The 16,991-nt window shown below is 39.0% G+C and overlaps 1 long non-coding RNA gene across 1 annotated transcript; it reads left to right on the top strand.

Moving 5' to 3' along the window:
- The first annotated feature begins 3,098 nt into the window (after nt 1–3,098).
- On the top strand, nt 3,099–15,976 carry LOC111582771 (uncharacterized). Its single transcript, XR_002747357.3, has 4 exons — nt 3,099–3,356; nt 4,341–4,479; nt 12,547–12,637; nt 14,203–15,976. It is a non-coding gene; the product is annotated as an uncharacterized LOC111582771 (long non-coding RNA).
- The last annotated feature ends 1,015 nt before the right edge of the window (nt 15,977–16,991 follow it).

Raw genomic sequence — 16,991 nt, 5'->3', positions numbered from 1 at the left:
TATTGGAAAGCCAAAAAATAGAACAATATTTGTGTTTAAAGAGAAGTATCAGCATCAGTAATACTGAAAGCAATAAAAAAAAAAGGAGTGCATGTATCCCTGTATGGAGGCCCCATCTGTTAACACTTAGCTCTACTCTGTGAAAGGTTGCATTAAACTGTGTGTTTCAGAGAAAAGTAGCACATATTTGAGAAACTAATGATAATAACCACAATTCTGTTGCATTTACAGGGTTGCATGGTTTTTAAAAGACTATTCCACTGCTATTTGACAAAAATCTTTTAAAAAATCCGACCCTAATCATTCTGTTATTGTGAAAAAAAATCCACCTGTTCATGTTGAGCCTGCTTTCCTCACTAGATGGAGAGACATTGAGTCAGGTCTGTTGTGTTGTTATTGCCAGTTAGTCCTCTGCCACACCCACCCGCTCCCATTATTCCACTGAGCAGACAGCTCCAGCAGACAGCCTAGCTCCAGGGTGGATGAATATCAATGCAGAGAAATTATGCACATCTTCAAGCCAAGGAGTTTCAAAATCATATGGTTCACCAGCTATTTCCTTAAACACAAAGGCCAAAGTACACTCTGAGCAGCCTAGATTCCTCATCCTGCATATGTTGCACTTCAGGATCTCATCAGAACTCCCACGGACACATTTGTTTTTTTTTTATCCCCCTTGAACTAAAAGGCCTCCTGAGTTCACAGTGACACAGATTCATCCAACCTCTGCTGACATCGAAAGCAGTCAAGTGGTGCAACTTTTAATGGCTGCTGAATTGAAAAGCAGCTTAAACCGGAGTGATTGATATCTCTGTGTGTCACTGTGTTTCAGTGTTTAATTAAAGACAATGATTAAAAAAAAAACTTCCCTGACAACCAACCTCATTAGGGAGATTCTTTTGTGAACTGCCCACTTAATGTGCAGCATTAATCACGCCTCGTTTGGTCGTAATGATTTTGATTTTTTCAGCTATTGGAGAGCGTTTTACTCAATTTTGCTTCCAAATTTGGGTAAATTGTGTACTGTGATGGGTGTCCATGGGTGGTGAAACTTGCTGCGATTACACATTTAAGCAAACATGTCTACATAATTTAAACTACTGTGTGGAAATTTAGCTGCTTATCCCTGTGTTTTAGCAGGAGAATCAGCAATGGTAACAGAATGATGATGTATGGTCTGTTCGGGGGTTTCTCCTTGTCTGGCAGGAAAAACCATTATCGTTTACAGAACAGTCGACTGTGGCCTTGAAGCATCAGCGGTTGTGTGGGACCATTTGTCATTTTAGCTAAGTCGACTACGACTCTATTAACCAAGGCCTACTGTACAGTATATCATGACATACTACCACACTGTAGGATCAGGAGTTGTGTCTGTGTTTCACCTCTTACCTTTGGAGAAAACCTTTTGTTTAGGGCTACGGAGCTTTTGGGTTTTGGTTAAAATGAGTGTTCTGTCCCAGTTAGGATGAAGAGCCAAATGAAGAATGAAGAGGCAAAGCCCATTTTGGCTAATGCAGTAATTTGCATGCTGGCAGAGTGACAGATGAGAGCATTAATGCCACTCTTACATCTATTAAGTGTGAAACTACACCAGCTGCCAATTAGAGTAGAATAAAAACACAACTAATCAGCCTCTGGAGGAAGGTAACAAACTTCACCACCTCTGAGATGATTAGTAATATGATAGCCTATATTTAACTCATTATTACGGTAAAAAAGTGGATTAATGCACCTTTAAGTTGAAGGCCCACTATAATTTGCCATGTCTTGACAAATATCTCTCATGTAAAAAGGACAATATTTACTCATTTTTATTAATAAGGGAAACACTTTGCATAAATTCAAAAAACGGATGAAATCTTCAATAAAAAAATGACCTTGCGCTGAGCATAGGCATGCGTTATGCATGTGCACATTATGTATGAATACCGAATTGCAGGTAAATTACTCTTATAAAGGTCTGTTGATCAGTTCATCATTTTTGGCAAGCCTTTGTTTTACTAGTGTTAAAATAACCGTTCCCTCCATGCTTTTATTTTGAAGACGTGTTTTTAATGTTACGGGCTTTTATTTTATCACCATTCCAGCGACACAGGAAGAGTTTATCTAAGAAGCGGTTTCTTGACATGACGAAGACGCTGCCATGATTTCCAATTGATAAGTCAGTCAGTTTGTAGTAGGATCACAATCACGTGATCGTCAGCGGGTAACTGACAGTGTTGACGTCATGGGAAATCTTTAGCAAAGCCGTGGATTCAGACCATAAGCCGCATCACTGCCAAAATCTAATCGCGTGGTCCTTGAGTCATTTCTGACCTTCCCTGAAAATTTCATCCAAATCCGTTTGTCTGTTTCTGATGATGTTTCACACAGACAGACAGAGATTCACAGACAAACAAACGTACGCCGTTCGTCACATAACTCCGCCGTTCCTTGGCGGAGTAATAATTATGGAATTTGTAAAGACATGATCATAATGAACATAAAAAAAACATACATTTTTAACTTTTAATAAAAATGTATGCAAGATATGTCCCATGGACTTCAAAAGTCCCTCAGTTATGTATTGGCCCGTTTGCTGTCTCTTTGTTAATGTGCTTTTTCTTGTTAGCTGCCTCTCAGCTAGAACTGATGAAAGTCTGTCCTGTCAAAGAAGCACAATTTGGTGTCTGAAAATGGCATTTTTAACTGCAATCTCTACTCAGTGATAGATTCAAATACTTAAATTGTTGCAGATTTCTTGCTTCTGAGTCTCTGAACACTATTTAAAGGTCCTGGAAGGCTCCAAGTGTTTTATTGAGGAGGAGTGAAGCATGGATTGAGATTTCAGCTTGAGATAACAGACTTGTAGGTGATGTGTGAAATTGTTTTAAATGAAGTTATCACCTTCTAATGAAACGTACTGAGGTAAATTGTTGTATGTAAATGAGCTGTTTGTTGGTATTTGTTAGGTTTAGCTGATCAGACCACCCTGCTGAATGGTAGGACTCGAGGGTTAATCAGTGGCAGCCTCTAAAAGGCTACCAGGAAGCATGTGTTGCTGTTTGGACCTCATGGCAAGTGTGTTTTGTCATGTTTCTTTCCTTCTATATGCTCATCGTTGGTGAATAAACACCTGGTTGACGTACACCTCATCTCTGCATCAAGAATCCTGCTTTAATTTTGCCGCTACTCACCATCCAAACACTCACAAATGTAATTTGCAAGTGTAATCTGTGAGTGTTTATGTTTCAGTGTGGCTGAATCACTTGCTGATGCTGCGCTGCTGACATGCATGTATCACTTCAAACACCCGGAGGCCATCACCAGCTCCAGCGCTGTCTCCGCTATATTCCCTCACCAGCTCTGTTGCCATGGTGAGTGCATGCCGTTTTGTATGGTTGCCATGGGGACCCCGTATTACAGCCTGCCGCCTGCTCTCTTCATGTTTCTGCATGATCATTTGTATGCCTCCTGTACGCTAATGCTTTAAAAAACATTAGCGGCGCAGGGAAGTGCCCTCAGGGATTACCTTCTGTAGAAACACGCCCAGGTGTTCCTGGTGCCGTTTCAGACGATGGGAAAAATACCAGAACAGCTGAATTATTTTCTCAGCTGTGACTTTGCATGTTTGACAAGGAAAAAATGTCAGATGTATGATTTTAATTTAGAACAATGCTGCCTCTTTTTTCTTTCTCTCTAGTCAGTCCATAGCTATGAAAGCCAAGAATGCCTAATGCCTCCCACTGTTATGGTAATAATATTCTAGTGCACTTCCAGATAATGACATCATTTGTTTGCCTGTTTCCTTCGAACAATTACACACTGTCCATGTCTTTAACGCTCACTGCGTGTCTCTGTGCGTGTGTGTGTGTGTGTGTGTGTGTGTGTGTGTGTGTGTGTGTGCGTGTGTGTGTGTGTGTGCGTGTGCATATATATCTGCTGACATGAGTCCATTTGTATGAATCTGAGTGCTCCGTTAACCACATGTGGGAATGTTTGCATCCAATTCTGAGGGTAGAGAGCGAGCAGCAAAGGCCACTGATGTTTTCCTCTAGTCATTTTAACACAAACTTCATAGTTAATGGGGCACAACAGTGCACCTGCCTCCAGGCCATTCAGAGGTTTGGCATTTCACTTCCATTGTGTGTCGGCTCCTGTATGCCTCTTGCGGTCTGTTTAGTCTGTGCTTGCTTCACTTACATCAAAAGCGGAGCAATCTTCTTTAATCATTTGGGCTTGGCGAGGTTCACTTTAGGATCAGTGGGTTTGTTCAACCTGTTTTTCCTCAATCAGCCACGATGACAGCTTGTGGATGTGTGACTTCTTTTTTCTTTTTTCATTTGTTGACATCTCTCTAGATCTGCATTTGGAAACTACCAATTATAAGAAGCCCACAATCCCACAACAATCTTCTCTGGAAAACAGTCATTTGCAACGCCTGCACCTCCAGGAAAAATCTACTCCAGCACTCTAAGCTGTGTCCAGGAATACTGTGAGGTAATCACACGTGACCATCACCTGTCACTGAACCAAGCTCATGCCTGTCCTTGTGTCTACAAATTATGAGAGCTTTGGGAGTAATTGCCCTTCCAGCATTTGGATGTTATGACAAAGACTTCTGTTTATGTGACAAAGAGGAATTTCATTTGATGTGAATCCCCACTAACTCCGGATGAAAATATTTTGCCATCATTATAAGAGATTTAAAGGCCACTTCAAAACAAAATCATTGGCTTTGGAGTAAAGTCCATCTGACAAAAAACTTTGTCATCAGTCCAACGAAGTATCATCTAAAATTTATGAGCTCTTTTATGGCCTTTTCACTCTCTCAGTCTCCATCCTTTTCACTCCATTTCCTCACTTGTACACCGATGAAATTCTGATACATAGCAGACACTCAGTAAAAATGTGCAGAAAGTTGACAGCTTTCGTCGCTCTCTTCTTCCTCCTCCATTAGGTATAACATGCTCTTTCCTTGCCCCTGCAAAGCACCCAATACACTCCCAGGAATCTCTGTGTGTCCTCTGACCTTTAATATGGTTCACTTCCTCTGAAATTGTACACACACGAGGTATGGCATGAACGCATGCTTCGTGCGCGGGTCCGTTTATTTTTATGCATCTGTGTATGCATGCTTCTGTGTGTGTGTCTATAAATGTGACGAACACAGAGTACCCATTCAGACTTGTAGTTGAAGGTGAAGGTGTTAAGCTGATGAAAGCCTTCTCTTCCGCTGCTCCTCTAAGTGAACTCACACAAACGCTCCAGCAGATCCATTACATCCGGTCTAAAGCCGACTTCGCTAAACACTTCCGACATTGTTCTGACTGTGGAAGTGTCCAGCTGTTAGTGCATTCATCATGGAAGCTTAGAGCTGATTCTGGTTGTCTTTCTGCACCACTGACACACAGCAGGAAGACGTTTCCTTGACTCAACAACTGTGAGGGAGACCTTTAATAGCAGACCCATCTCCTTTCTACACCGTCCTTTGCTTTCTGCCGACTCATGATCTCACCCGAACTGCTTTGTGCTCCATCAGTCTTTCTAAGTAGTGCTAACTGGCCATCCTGTGTCTAAACTTCATGGCGTCACCATCCTATTTCAGTCATTGCAGCCTCTGAGCACATCAGCTACTTCAGCAGTCAGTGGGTCGACTCATGGGTTTTGTTTGGAGAAATGGACCTTTTAAATAATCCATTAAGGCCTAAAGCAACCTCGAGATACATGCACAGGTACTTGCATGTGTTGCATCATGTTTTAATGGGATAACGAGGGCATGATGAATATTGCTAGTAAGAATTTTAAGCAGTTTTTAAGATATTATTTAATGGTATTATGAGGAATGAAGAATTAATATGGAGATGCCTAAAAGCTAGAGTGAAAAGACAGAATAGGGTCCAAATAATCTGAAAAAAACAATTTCAGTCATATATTTTACATAATAGAATATTATTATACTGTAGAGCATACGGTGCCTATAAAGAGTTTTGACCTACTTTTGGATGCTTTCCCCCTTTGTTGCTTTTCAATTTTGAATCATGGTCAATTTAACTTTTACAAAATAGTACTTCATGTCAAAGTTAAACTAGATTTTTGTGAAATATTGTCAGCTGATTAAAAATATTAAACAAAAAACATGTGATTTCATACGTATTTGACCCCTAGATGCACCTTTGGCTGCAATTACTGCTCCTGAAGAAAAGACTGGCCAGACTCCAAGGCTTTCTGAGTTATTTAATATAAAATAGTGTGAGAGTCAGGTGTGGATTTATGGCATGTCAACAGGTTTACTACAATAGCTTTATGAATAACTTTTGATTTCAGTTTTACTCAATTCTATATATAATATTTAGAAGAATCTTTCTGTAAAAACACCATGTGGTGTTTGGTTATAGGCAACCATGTTGATTTTAGGCCTGAAAACAGCAAAAATGTCAACTATGATAGCTGTCAACTATGTTACAAAAAGTCCCGCAATTATATATTGACCCATACTTTGTGTTCATTTTATGCTCAGCTCTTACAAGCCTTCCAGGGCCTGCTGCTGAGAAGCATGTCTGTGTCATGGTGCTGCCACCACCATGTTTGTGATGCGTTTGTGATGATGTGCAGCGTCTTGTGTCCACCAAATATAGAATCTGGTCTGATAGCCAGAGAACTCAATTTTGTTCTTGTCGGACCAAAGAACCTTGTTCCAGCTGACTTCAGAGTCTCCCACATGCCTTCTGGTGAATTCTAGACGAAAGTTAACATGAGATTTTTTTTTCACCAGTGACTTTCTTTTTGCCACTACCCCCTAAAGCGTTAACTGGTGACAAACCCGAGGAACAGTTGTTACATGCGCAGTCTCTCTCATATCAACCACTGAAGCTTGAGACTCCTTCAGATGAGTCATAGGTGTCTCGCTGGCCTCTCTCACTAGTCTCTTTGTCGCTCGGTCACTCAGTTTTTGAAGACAGCCTCCTGTAGCCATATGTATTCATGTGCCATATGTATTCCATTTTTTATTTGTAGATTTCATTGTTCCTCAAGGCATGGTTATTTTCTTGTATCGATACCCTAATTTATGTTTCAAATCATGTTTTCATGGAGTTGCCTGAAATGTTCTTTTGCCTTCATGATGTAGATATAGCCAGAGGTACTGGTTTAGCAGTGACTGGAGGTGTCTTTATACCACAATCACTTGGGACAAGAAAATCTCAGATAATCTTTATTTCACTAACTGTGTGTCACCAATTGGCTGCATTTGTGTTGAATTACATGAACCACTAAAGGGGGTAAATATTTGTAATTAACTGACATTACTATATAGAAATCTTTTTTCCCTTTTAAATGAAAGAGTATATTCTTTTAAATCTCTTTCAGAAATCCCAAATTAAATTGACTATGATTCAATGTTGAAAATCCGTTAAGGGTAAAAGTTTCAAGGGGAGCTGGAATACCTTTTAGAGGTGCTTTATACAACAAAGATATCTGGCATGTAGACTCTGACCTTATCTCGTACTGCAAGGAATAAGTTCAGCGTGGCTAAAGACTGGAGTGTGATAGACATACATTTAAACTCCACAGGTGGATGCTGAGGCGGAGGTGGAACTATATGAATTTAGAACATTAACATATACATAACAAGCACAAAAAATACATAGAGAAGCGAAGAATATTCAAACACCAGAACATTTTGCAACCAAACATTTTAAAGTAAAATGAAATGTAGTCAGTTTCATCATTTGCTTCTATATCCAGCGCTTGACCTACATATACAGGATATGTTGCAGCAAGAAGAGTTACGTGGAGTTGAGTTGACTCTCTGAACTGCATGTCGCTTGCAGTAGCTTTGTAGTTAGTTTTTTTTTTTAAGTTATTTTTTTGGCCTTTTTACAGCTTTATTTGATAGGTGCAGTGGAGATGGACAGGAAAGGAGGGATAACAGTTGGGGGGAAGACATGCAGCAAAGGGCTGCAAGCGAGAATCGAACCCGGGCTGCCTCCCTGTACATGGGTTGCCTGCTTAACCCATGGAGCTATTCAGACACCCATAGCCTTGTAGGTTTTTAGTCATAAACTGTATTCTGAGTATTCACTCATTGCATTTTATGAGGTCTTATCTGTTTGTGTAAATGAGATAAAGAGGAAATTACTTTGAATGTGTAAACAATGAGGGGAAAAAATCCAGTTTGAAATCATTTTCTTTAGTTATGGGTGAATGACTGGTAGAAGAAGTGGAAATATTCAATATGCACAGTGAGATGGTGGCACCTGTACCATGCCAAGACTACAATGATGGCAACACAATTCTCAGATGCGATATTTGTGGTTTCTTTTCACATCTACATGCAGAACCGTTGGACACTTTGATGGCGTCAGTGTTGGGGCTAAGATAACACAGAGCTCACAGTGTTCTTTCAGTCATGGTTAAACACAAAGAGACCCCCCCTCCCTCCCCTTCCCTTTTTAGTCTGTGCTGATTCACAACGGTCTGGAGCCAGCCAGCTCTGGAAGCTTGTCTCCATGGAGACAAGGGTGGGAAGGAGAGTGATGATGTTGCTGGCAGAACAGCAGTCCCGAATCAACCATGTGTTTCAGTGTGTTTGTGTGGATGTGTGGGTATACGGGAGACAAACAGAGACACAGATTACATTCTCTTTCTCCAAAGAAGGGTTTAATTTGGTCATCTAGCACTGCACGCGAGGTGGCTTTATTTTATTTTTCCAGTGAGAGGATCACTGCGTGACCTGTCAAATCCAAGCAGAAAGACAAGCGGCTTGTATTGATAAGCGATGCCACGCTCAACACTGACTGATGGCACAGGTTGTGACAAGCAGAGAGCGAAACCAATTTCTCATGACATGCACGTTCTGAAATCTTCTGATTATAGATAACAAAGCAGGGAAATAAAACACATTTAACAACTGGATCTCAAACTGAAATTTCTAAATTAAGAGTTGACCCCCTTCCTTTCATCTCAGTGGATATTTGTAGAGGTTATAAAATCCTACACAGGGCTCAGAGGAGCTAAACAATATTACACTGACTGTTGGATTTTCAGTCAATAGTACAGTTCAGATACATAAATACTACATCAGAAACAAACTCCAAGTCTGCAGAACTGGAATTTGTAGAGTCAGTAAAGCTGTTGACTGTGTAGTGTACTGGATTCTGAAGTTTAATCAATTTTTATTCTCATTATTACTCATTATTTAATCAAGAATGAGTGAGAAACGATGACATCCAGAGATTGCATGTAGTCACAATCATTTCTCAACTGAATTATAAACCACTAATTATTTTAAATACCAAATGCTGTGAGTTTGCTGTTGCACACAGAGCTTCGGCGACACTGGTGATGCAGTCGCACAATGCAGCGGGTGAGTCAACATTAAAAGAGACACAGGCTTTGACACTGAAAACATTATTTTGTTGACCTGCTGTGAGCCCACCTGACTAAAATTAAGCTCAAAGCTTCGGATGCCATGGGGATGGAGGAGTGTTAATGGCAATTTTGTAAAGGGGGGCGGAGGTGGAAAATAAGGGGATGACCGGTGAGTCACTGTTAAGCATGAGGTGTGTGTTTAGGAGACATGAGCGAATGACACGTGTTTACAGATGAAACTTCTGCCAAAAACATGGACCTGATTTCAAAAGCTGCAAGCCTGACTTAATAGGTAGTACATTAATAGTACATTATGAATATATATATATATATATATATATATATATATATATATATATATATATATATATATATATATATATATATATATATATATATATATATAATACAAATATGAGGTAACATGCAAGTTCTGCTCCCATATTGAGAAGATTATTTCACTTTGTTTCATCTTTTTGCTAATGCTGATAAGTGCTGTGATTTTCCAGCAGTGTCTCAGTTCTACCACAGTATATACTAAAATATACAAGTCTCTAAACTTCAACTCCACTTTTAAATCAGCCATAGATATAAGAACTGCTGTATGCACTTTCAAAGTAAACTATTTTGACAGCAGACATTCTGACTTGTCAAAGCTTGAAAACCCCTGGTGTAATGAGTCATTCTAGCTATTAATCAGACCTGTTCTTTTCATGCTTTGACAAGTCAAACTGTCTGCTGTGGATATGGTCTATTATGTCGAAAGGCAGCTCACAAAGAAATGAGAAGAGCTGCTCTCAGCTGTAAAATATGAAAGTAGTATAATGATGGTGAGAGTAGTACTATCCTGGTTACTGCTTGCTATTTGACGTGTTCGGAACACAAATTGGCAATTTTGAAGTAGTTAATCTGACATTCCTGTAACCCCAAATTATACTCTGGCTTGTGGGAAACTGACATCCTGAAACCTGCAAATTCCAAACTTTTAAAAGTCAGTATTTCCATGCTTTTTTCCCTTCTAAATTAGCGCAAGTTCATGGTCCTTATAATAAACAATTAACTTGTATAGTAGTGTTGAAAACATGGCATTTGGGTTTCTTTACTCGTAATGGTAAAAATATTGTCTGCGCAATTGGTTATTAATTCTTAGCAGTACTGGAAGCAAGTACTAATAGAAAATATACAACCTCATGTATATTTGCTTGTATTTTATCCAGCCACACTAAGAGCATTGCCTAACTATTAAAACATAAACCAAATGTAGCATTTTATCAACCATATTTAAAGGGTTTTCTTGCATGTGTTGTTGCCTCTTTTCCTGCTTAGACAACTTCTCAGGTCCGTGTTGGTGTGAGACTGACATCTCCAATCGTCCCTCTCAAGCAACATCTTGATCATTCTTATTGGTACATTAAGCTTGGCAACCTCACTTAACTCCTAGTAGAACTGTGCCAGTTTCAACCTGAGCGAAGGATTAATCAAGCAGAATAACTCAAAACACCTGTTAGGGTGTTCAGGGCCTTTAAAGACCCCTGTTCTTAGGTTGTTTACCGTTACAATACAGCATCCATTACCACCTCATTGTGGGTGGAGTCGTCATAGCACGGTGGCCCGGAAGTCCCTTAGCATCATTTGTGTGCAACACAAACGCAGCACAACAATGGAGCACATCGAGGCGATGGTATGCCTGCTGCTTGGTCTATGGCTTTTTGTCGGATTCAAAATCATAATGTTTTTTTTTAAATGGCGGGTTTGGTTTTCGTGAAGGAATCGCTCTTGTGTGTCGTCACTCTGTCCAATCAGTGGCCTGCACTCTGTAGACGGCACGTTATGGCTTGGAACCCCGGCCGAGTCAGTACTAACACAGTACCTGGTACCAGGTACTACGTCCGAATGAAAACCTCACAAACTGAGCAGAGTCGAGCCCAGTAGATGCTAGTGGAAAAGCGGCAATAGTTGACAGGTATCATAGTTGACATTTTTGCTGTTTTCAGGCCTAAAATCAACATGGCTGCCTATAACCAAACACCACATGACATTTTTACAGAAAGATTCTTCTAAATATTATATATACAATTGAGTAAAATAGAAATAGAAAGTTATTTATAAAGATATTGTAGTAAACCTGTTGACATGCCATAAATCCACACTTGACTCACACACTACTTTATATTAAATAATTCAGAAAGTCTTGGAGTCTGGCCAGACTTTTCTTCAGGAGGAAATGACATCATGTGGAGCAGGTCATGTGATCTGGAATTAACACACTTCCTTGAGAGGTGTTTTTGTAATGGGGAACTTAGTTGAAAGTGATTTCTCGGACACAGATGCAATTTGTTATTTTCCATATAAAGTTTGATATATTGCCAGAAAAGAAATATCTGTCATGATTATCTCAACTTAATAAAAAGAACACAATCAAAACAGTTTTTGAAAAAGTTAATTTTATTATTGTTTAGCTAATTAGAAAGTGCTTTTTGTTAAATTCGGAGGGTTATTTAGTTGACATTTTAGTGATATTCAGTCTTTTTTTTTTTTTAAAGTGATTGTTCCACAATAAATAATTATGGAATTTATAAGGACATGATCATAATGAACATTAAAAAAAATTACTTTTTTATTTTTAATAAAATTGTATGTAAGATATATCCCATGGACTTCAAAAGTCCCTCAATTACATATTGATCCTTTATGCATATTTTGCAGACACCTTAAGCAAGTCGTTCTTACAAAAGCAATTACTTTGATTCAGTTGTGCCTTCAACTCTCTGTTTGCCAGAGTGACAAGTGTAGAGGCTTAGCACAGCAAAAGAACTCTTTGCCAAAGGGCTGCTAAGGGAGATAGCCTAGCACTATGATGATATTAACCAAGACAACAGTGAGTGGCGTTTAGAGCTGGAGGGGTAACAGACTTGTAGCATAATCACATTTCTCGACGTATCACTTCAACATAAAAACATAGTGATGTAGTAGCAGGGCCTCGGGGAAAAACAAAGCACGTTTTCATGTGCTTAAAAAGGCACCGCTCATATTTAAAACATCTAAACATGAGTCATTTCAACGGATATGGTTTAATAATTGTATTTTCATCTTTATTTTGGTTTTGGAGTTATTTCCTGTTATGTTGTGCCTCCTTCACGTTTTTCCTCTCATCACCTCTCTCATGAGTGCTGCATTTGTCTTCACTCTCCCCAGCCTCCCTTGGAAAAAAAATAAAAAGCTTTCTCAGTCCAGTTCTTCATCTTCTGGGAATGCCATCCTGACGTTAATGGCCCATAAAAAGCAGGTAAATGTAATTTCATGCTGTTTCAAACAACATTACGTCAAGCTGTAATGGCGGGTAATAGTGCTGTGTGCTGAGTCACGGGAATAATTCCCAGCATTGAATTTTATGATCCAAAAGCTATCTCGCTTGATCATTCCATGACTCTGCTGTTATAACCGTAGAGAACAAACAAGCTGCAAATCAGGATTGATTGTCAGCATTGTTTATAACTGGCACTGTGAGTGTTCATATGACAATATATTAGAATGGTAGACCACAGAACTTTTCCATTTAATATGGAAAAAAAGTAATAACTGTCATTTAGTCATAGAAAACATGACTTTCTGGATGCACTGTATTTATTTTCTGTTGAGCAGAATTATAAATGCTTCTATAATAAAACTTTATAAGTCATGTTAGTCTAAAAACTGTAAACATACATAAGGTGTAGCAACAGTTAATCGTAAAATTAATTGTTTTCTCAATGGACTTCTGCATTAAAATTTCAAGTGATCCACACAACACAACTTTGTAGTACTTGCTGAACATTTATTTTGTTCATTTTATTTGTAAGGAATCATAAACTATATAAATCTGATGGTAAATATAAACTTTTTATGCAAAATGATTATGCATAATTCTAATATATAATGAAGATGATTTTGAACTACCTTATGTCTAATGAGCTATTTTTGGATCTCTGTGTGAAAAACAATGTTTAAATGGAGCCAAAATTCCGAGCACAGATTGATCTAGAGAATACAGAACTGTTTTGCTTCATCAGATAGGCAACAAAGATGAGAAACTGGGGCAGAGAAGAGAGGTCATATGGAACAACAGGAATGCTTCAGACCCAAACCCACATCATTACTAGCGTGTCATGATCTGCACTTTAACCCATCGGTTAATTAGGTTTTGCTTCCCAGAAACAAAGTGCTATTTTTCACAAACTGAGTGGAGCTGAAGTGGAAGAAAAACACAATTTTAGGCTGATAAAGAGGAGAGACGGCAGTTTGAATTTTGGATGCATTAAAAAATCTGCTTCCACACTAACCTTGTCAACTACGTGTGGAGAGCAGTTACATAAACACGCAAATGGAAACCTCGGTTGTTTTTCTTCATTTCAGCGGTTGGCTGAGCCAAGTCGTCAATCATCAGGGAATGCAGAGACACAATCATGATCACAGAGGCGCTTGATTTTTGTCAAAGCCTTCGGGTTGTTATGAGGTGAATCCTGACCTGGAGTGCAAGTTTCTTCAAGTCTCATAATGTGTCAAAGGGTGCAGAAATGAGAGGAATTTGTTTACGTTGAAGCAAAAGAAAAGGTATTCTTGCCATTTTAGTTGAAAAGCGTTGAACTTCACCTGTTAACACTTTAACTGTCATGATGAATGTAGGTTTCTGTGTCACATCTCACCACCTGTTATTACTCTGCTTTGGGAGTGGCCGCTTTATAATACAAGTAGTTATTTTGCAAAACAAGAGTAATTAAATGGGGTTTCTTTTGTACTGTGATGACTGAGGAAGTCGGCTGCCTGCCTGTACTTTAAGTAACTCCCTTCCTCTGCCTTGCTCCTCCCTGGCAGCTTCAGCAAACTCAGACTGGATTGAGTGGAGAGATCAGACGGTCTCTGGACATTGCAGTGTCAGCAACGGCAAGGCGAGTGCAAGACTTTCAGCACATCCACCGTTCACACTGTGCTCACCCGATACCAACATTAAGATGAACTTCCTCGTAAAGCTCCTCCCCCACTGATACACTCAGGAATATGACTACAGATGTTTGCAGTTGCATATGCTGTGTATAAATGTATGCAGAGACAGCAAATGCCTCTGCCCCACCACTGCAACCATAAAACTGCAAGATGCCTCAAGAGGAAAATCAAAATGCAAAAATCAATAGCCGGCTCTTTGTCATGTTTGCATTGCATGCTGCATTAATTTTCATGGAAGGCAGCCAGTTGTGATGGGAGTGCTTGGCATGAGGAAAAATACAATGAATAATACAATGCAACAGTATCGATTGTTTTTTAAAGAACCCCTCAAGCTCGAAAGCAGAATGAGTTTCTGCCAATTAAAAGACGTCATGTTTATTTGCTCTTGAAAGACGTGTTTGTAGGAGCTCTAGATATTTGCAGATGGGATTAAGTGACTGTGAGGAAGCGATTTAGTGGTATACAGTTGCACAAATAGGAAAAAATAGCACGAAGAATGAACTGGAATACACTGAGAACAGCATTTTCCTGCTTCTCTACAGTCTTGGTCTTGATATGGTGACTCCCCTTTTAAGAAAAATGGCAACATGAATCTCAGCAAAACTCTATAAACATTTGTACGTATTCAAGTTCAGGTTCAAGTTTATCAGGTGCAAAGAAAGAAGCTGAGTGATATTTTTTAAAGCTACATAGGTTGGCCATGTAAGTGAGAGGTTAGGGTGGATGGATGGATCAACAAAAAGGTTGGAAACTGACAGACAGCATGGGTTTCTTTTAACCAAGACCTTGAACTTAGGCACTGTATTTTATCCGTCATTTAGCAGGTTTGCTTTTCAGTGCGTAGAGCAAATTATGTGAGCTTAATTGCCCAGCATCAAGTATGTTTAATATTTAAAAGGAATAGTATAAAGACAGGAAGGATGATAATAAAACTATGGTTTGACTAAATTTGAAAAATGAACTAAATTACTCTCATCTTCTCTCTTCCTCAAGCTAAATAACAGCCTCTCTGTGCTGCATCCCTGCTGAAGAGAAGCCTATAGCTTGTTGTGCTCATTTGTGTGCTAATATTGGTTCGTAATGCAAATTAGTCCCCAAACATTAAAAACCATCAGTAAAAAATGGAGCCCTCCATCCATCCCCACAGCTCTTTATCAGTCAGGGAGCACCTGTCCGGACCTGACCTGATTACTGAAGGAAAGTAGGTCTGAATTTAACCCTCATTGTTGTCAGACTACCTAAAAAGGACACCGCTAGAAATGAGCCCCTCACTCCTCTCTGTACAGCTCAGATACAGTTAAAAGGGAGCCGTGTGCCGCCCTGCACTTCTGTCTTTGAGAGATACAGCGTGTCGACAGTTTTGCAAATTGATTGGGTATTTTCTCCGTTCCTCACAGAACTGCTGAAGGACTTGGCTGGAGTCTTTTTCGCATTGGTTGAAGTACAAGACACATGTGCATTTAAGTGTGTCTAAGCTTTTCCCGGCTCTCCAGTGGATCTTTGTTAAATCATCTGTCCGTCCATGCTGTACTATGTGACAGCTGAGTACCCGTGTTTTGACATTAGAAAGACACACTTGACTCACTGTTGTTGATTTAAACCTCAGATTTCCTACTTTCACATACTCTGATTCTCCTGGTGTTCATTAACACAATGTATATTAAAAGTAAAGATTAAATAATAGTTAAATACATGGCTGGTAATGTCTAATTTCTTCATCAGTGGATTATTATATTATTATTTATATATATTCTGTTCTTGAGGTTTTTCTTTGCTTTATGTAAGCTAATGGGCCTTTTAGAAAGGTTAATGCATTTTTAAAAATATATTCAATTTAGTGGTGGGACGTGATTAAAAAATTAATCTAATTAATTAGAGGCTTTGTGATTAATTAGTCATGATTAATCCCATTTTGTCAAATAGCAATATCTGACACAATAAGCAAAGTTTTTCCAGTTCAAATGAATATTGGTTGATGACTGAATTGATGAATAGACATATAGGTGAACTTAAACAACAAAAATGTTTGTTTCATTTATATTTATCTGTGGATTTTTCATCTGTCTGCTACATTCACAGATTGCTGCAAACTCAAAGTCCAATTATAGCAATTTAATTCAACATTTTAAGACTTTTTGTGAACTCAAACTCTTTCAATGTCTTGAAAAGTGGTCTATTATGGGATGGTTACACCATTTGCTGGTACCAGGACTGTCGTAGCTAACGTTAGCTCTGGTGCTAACAGCAACATGTTTTACATTGAGGTGATACCGTTGGCTTGAAGTGTTGCGGTGGTAAGAAAACTGTTTGTTACACAATTTGCACACAACCAAGCTTTTATCCAAGCAGCGCTCCTGTGCATCTTCTTCGGAGCTGGCAAACAGACTTTGGGTTCATTACCACCACCTACTGGGCTGGAGTGTGCATCAGTGTTACTGGTGTGCCAGAATATAGGGAACTGAGAAATGTGCGATTAAATGTATCATTTTTTTTAATGGATTATTTTTTCTTTAATTAATTAATTGAATTTAACGAATTAATGTCCCAGCCCTAATTTAATTCCATTTATCACAATGGATTAAATCTGTGTGTGCACAATTACATTAGTAGTAATGATTTGTCTGTTTTGTGGTGGTGCCCGTTTTACCCTGAATATGTTT

This window comes from Amphiprion ocellaris, chromosome 16 (assembly GCF_022539595.1).
Source record: "Amphiprion ocellaris isolate individual 3 ecotype Okinawa chromosome 16, ASM2253959v1, whole genome shotgun sequence".
Classification (NCBI taxonomy): Eukaryota; Metazoa; Chordata; class Actinopteri; family Pomacentridae; genus Amphiprion; species Amphiprion ocellaris.
The sequence above is the reverse complement of the archived record's forward strand: the minus strand, read 5'-3'. Positions and strand labels throughout refer to the sequence as shown.